This window comes from Mandrillus leucophaeus, unplaced genomic scaffold, assembly GCF_000951045.1.
Source record: "Mandrillus leucophaeus isolate KB7577 unplaced genomic scaffold, Mleu.le_1.0 Scaffold26, whole genome shotgun sequence".
Classification (NCBI taxonomy): Eukaryota; Metazoa; Chordata; class Mammalia; order Primates; family Cercopithecidae; genus Mandrillus; species Mandrillus leucophaeus.
In genome coordinates, this window is record NW_012102698.1 from 16,587 (window position 1) to 21,601 (window position 5,015).

At 48.7% G+C, this 5,015-nt stretch overlaps 1 protein-coding gene across 1 annotated transcript in view; it reads right to left on the reverse strand.

Annotated features, from left to right (window-relative positions):
• The window catches only part of LOC105542480 (polymerase delta-interacting protein 3), a gene marked incomplete at its 3' end in the record, with an annotated part of 20,587 nt that overhangs the window by 14,953 nt on the left and 619 nt on the right, over positions 1-5,015 (reverse strand). The window lies entirely within an intron of this gene.

The following is a 5,015-nucleotide window of genomic DNA, read 5'->3' on the forward strand; positions in this document are numbered from 1 at the left end:
AAGACACTAAAATACTTTCCCCTGCTGGGCGCACTAGCTCACGCCTTTAATTCCAGTACCTTGGGAGGCCAAGGCGGGCGCATCACCTGAGGTCAGGAGTTTGAGACCAGCCTGACCAACACGATGAAACCCCGTCTCTACTAAAAATACAAAAAATTAGCCAAGCGTAGTGGCGCACACCTGTAGTCCCAGCTATTCAGGAGGATGAGTCAGGAGAATCGCTTGAACCCAGGAGGCAGAGGTTTCGGTGAGCTGAGATTGCACCATTGTACTCCAGCCTGGGCAGCAAGAGCAAAACTCCGTCTCAAAAATAAATAAAATAAAATAAAATACTATCCCCTTACCCAAGAGTCTTGTGCAGATGTTTCATTTTAAAACATAATTCTTTGCCTAGAGTTATGTAATAATCCATTTCCTCCCTTTTGTGTTTAGGTTTATATTTCCTTTATCTTATTTCAACAAGGAAACAAGCGGTCAGCACCAGGATCAGAGTCCTGAGCTGAACTGCAAAGTTTACAATCCACCCTGTCCCCCCACAACCTCCCACTTCCAGCTCCAAGGACTCCCCAGATAAGGCATCTGGCCCAGAGAGCTGCTTAACTCTAGCCTCCAGCACACTCAAGGCTGCCACACTGAACTGCTTGGAGGCAGCAGATAGCAAGCTACTCACTGAGGGTTAAACTCATCAAACTAACAAGAGGGGACATGTCAACTGACTTAACTGGGGATGCCCTCATATCTAAAGGAAGAAACTGCTGGGCACAGTGGCTCATGCCTGTAATCCCAGCACTCTGTGAGGTAGAGGCAGGAGGACTGCTTGAGTCCAGCAGTTCGAAACCAGCCCGGGCAACATGGCGAGACCTCGTCTCTACAGAAAATACAAAAATAATTAGCCAGGCATGATAGCATATGCCTGTGGTCCCAGTTACTTGGTAGGCTGAGGCAGGAAGAATGCTTAAGCCCAGGAGGCAGAGGTTGCAGTGAGCCGTGATCTTGCCACTGCACTCCAGCCCGGACAACAGAGCAAGACCCTGTCTCAAATAAATAAAGGAAGAAACCAACATGAGGGGCAGGCCAGCACTGCAACTGGTGCCTAATGCTATCCTGAGGAGACTCTCTACGGATCTTTCGCAACTAAAGCCACTGGAGATGTGCTGTGGTAAGGAAAGACAGCATCTCACCATGGAAGAAGGTATCACTCAAAACGACCCCCTTCTGGTTCAATCATTTCCCATTAGTCAAGGAATCTTTTAATAATTAATTGGAGGCCTAGGTAACAATAATGGTAATGACTCTTCTCTTTCCTTTTTAAAGAGATGAGGTCTTGCTCTGTCAACCAGGCTGGGGTGCAGTGGTGCAAGCATGGGTCACTGCAGCCTTGAACTCCTGGGCTCAGGCAATCCTCCTGCCTTAGCCTCCCTCACAGCGGCAGTTACAGGCACGAGCCACCACTGCATCCAGTTATGACCCTTTTCTTGACTCAAAAGGTGTGAAGAACACAAAACAGAACGGCTGCTTTTGAGAACAAGCACATTCCACAAATGTGATCCTTGGGATCACAGGAAACAAAGTGAGCAGAGTGGTGGGGAAAGAGGTTATTTACACTTCCTCAAGCTGGATCTTTGGCTATTTCTACCAAGAGGAAAAAAGCTTTCTTAAACAACAAAATTCTTCCTGGAACATCCATGCAACATTAAAACCACAGTTCCAAGTATGCAGATTTCTTCTAGGCAGTATGTAAAATAGAATATATGGCCGGGCGCACTGGCTCACACCTGTAATCCCAGCACTTTGGGAGGCTGATGGCGGTGGATCATTTGAGATCAGGAATTCAAGACCAGCGTGACCAACATGGTGAAACCTCGTCTCTACTAAAAATACAAAAAATTAACCAGGCATGGTGGTGCATGCCTATGGTCCCAGATACTTGGGAGGCTGAGGCAGGAGAATCGCTTGAACCCGGAAGCCAGAGGTTGCAGTGAGCTGAGATCATGTCACTGCACTCCAGCCTGGGCAACAGAGCGAGGCTCCAACTCAAAAAATATAAAGACATAAAATAAAAATAAACTTACTGCAGGAAATGACACCTGTTCATTGAATTTGTTCAGATCCTTCACATTATCTTAACAGGGACCCCTAGATCTAGTTTTTCTTTGTTGGCTGTGCAAGTGAGATAAAGATGGAGTTTCCAGAAGATTTAACTCAAACCCGGCATGCACTCCAGGTTCTCCCACACTAGTCTCTCTGCCTGCACTCTTTGGCCCAATCCAATCCTCACATAATGATAAAGCAATATTCTCGTGCTAAAACTTGAATCACGTTACTCCTTAAGAAGCCTTCAATGACAATAACGAAAACTAACATCTATCAAGCATTTAAGTGCCCGTTGTCAGAAACTTTTCAATGCATTTTAGGTATATTAATTCACTCGATCCTGACAATAACCTAATAAAGTAGACATTACTCACGTTTTATAGATAAGTAAAGAGAGCAAGGCATAGTTAAGTATCTTGCAGAGGGTTCTACGGAAAGTGGGAGAAGCGGGGATTGGAACCCTGACGGTGACTCCAGAGTCCCAGTGCTCACCTATGCTCCAGGGGCACTGTGTGCTTCTATTCCTTTAAGGAAAGGTTCAAGATAATTACCAGCCTTTGCTGAACACTTGCCACATGGCACAAACTTTAAAACATACCTTCTGGCAGGCCGTGGTGGCTCATGCCTGTAATCCCAGGACTTTGGGAGGCCGAGGGGGGTGGATCACCTGAGGTGAGGAGTTCCAGACCAGCCTGGCCAACATGGTGAAACCCCATCTCTACTTAAAATACAAAAATTAGACAGGTGTGGTGTTAGGCACCTGTAATCCCAGCTACTTGGGAGGCTGAGGCAGCAGAATCGCTTAAACCCGGAAGGCAGAGGTTGCAGTGTGCCAAGGCTGTGCCACTGCACTCCAACCTGGACAATACAGTGAGACTCCATTTCAAAACAAAACCAAAAAAAAACCCGGCCGGGTGCAGAGGCTCAAGCCTGTAATCCCAGCACTTTGGGAGGCCGAGACGGTCGGATCAGGAGGTCAGGAGATCAGGACCATCCTGGCTAACACGGTGAAACCCCGTCTCTACTAAAAAATACAAAAAATTAGACGGACAAGGTGGCGGGCGCCTGTAGTCCCAGTTATTGGGGAGGCTGAGGCAGGAGAATGGCGTAAACCCGGGAGGCGGAGCTTGCAGTGAGCTGAGATCCGGCCACTGCACTCCAGCCCAGGCGACAGAGCGAGACTCCGTCTCAAACAAAAAACAAAAAAAACAAAAAAACCCTTTCTCACATTTAATTCCTTCAACCAGGAATCACCATTACAAATGAGGAAACTGCCTAGTTTAGAAGTCCCCTGGCCAGGGAAACAGAACCCAACTGTTTCACGTGCCAGGTGTATCCAACTGCAAGGCCCCTGTTCCTGTGGATCCACACATATCCCCCACCCCATTCCTGCAGCCCCACCTACTGCCCAACACAAAACTCTGCACACACTAAAGCCAAAACCCTAGAGATCAAATAGACTACAGTGCGGTCCACCTGTAGTCAGAAACTGGGGGAGTGACCTCAGAGAGAGAAGAACCTGGTGTCGATCATTCTGTCGTTTCCAAAGGAACCTACAAAACCTGGATGGATTTAGAAGTGGCCAGAGGAGCCAGCGCCAACTTCACATCAGACACTAGGCGGAGATGTGACAGAGCTTTCGCAGTCAGCAGCTGAGGAAACAAATACTAATGCATGCCCATTATGAACCAGAAGCCCGGTAAGTGCTGGCTGCGAATTACCAGGTGGTGGTGGCAGTTGTAGTTGATACAAGTGTCCAGGATGGGGAAGGAGGTGAGGGATACATTTCAGACATCAAGAGAAAAACCTAGCCACAGGCACACGGGTGATATGAATAAACATCCGCTGAATGGCCGGGCCTGTGGCTCACGCCTGTAATCCCAGCACTTTAGGAGGCCGAGGCGGGTAGATCACATGAGGTCAGGAGTTCGAAACCAGCATGACCAACATAGTGAAACCTCCGTCTCTACTAAAAATACAAAAATTAGCCAGGCGTGGTGGTGCACACCTGTAGTCCCAGTTACTCGGGAGGCTGAGGCAGGAGAATCGCTGGAACCGGGGAGGCGGAGGTTGCAGTGAGCCGAGACCGCACCACTGCACTCCAGCCTGGGCGACGGAGCAACACTCCGTCTCAAAAAATAAATAAAAATAAACATCTGCTGAGAAAACATATGTCTGAGAAAACAGTATCTAACATATTTACATCCTGGCTATTTACAAAGACACTTAAACTTAATGCGTGTTGGGAAACTATTGGGCAAAGTTCTCACTTCTTCATACAGGTGAACTCAGCTCACAAAGACTTGAAATGACCAATAACATTTAACGGTCATGGGGAAGTTTGGGAGACATGACCGCAAATCACCTCCATGGCTCCTCACCCAGCTCAAGCATCTTCTCCCTAAGGAAATAACCAATCTCCAGCCCAGCCCACTTGTTTTTCAAGCCCATGCAGGAGGTCAACTCAGCCAGCAATTAAATCGCACTCAGCCCCGCCGCTCAGTTCTCCGTGGTCTCGGGCAAGTCACTCTACCACTCCCAGCCTCAAGTTCCCCATCAGTAAAAGTGGAGTAACATGAATTGCTAGCAGACAACAGGACCGTGAAAGATCAAACGAGGCATCGTTTATACGAACAGGCTTAGAAAACTTAAGACGCCGCACAAAGGGAGGCGAGTGTTAACAGAGGCCGCGTGGACGGGGATTTGGGCTTGCGTCTCAGCTTCGGCCGTCGGAGCAAGTCACTTCCCTGCTGCTAAACTTCGGTTGCCTCAACTATAAGATAGGTGGAGACCAAGCAGCCCCGAGATCACGGAGCGGGGCCCAAATGCCAGTCCAGACAGACCAGGGGGCTGCACCGCCGAGACTCCCGGACCCCGGAACGCGGGGGCCCTAGGGTGCAGCCCCTCAGGTCCACGAGGCG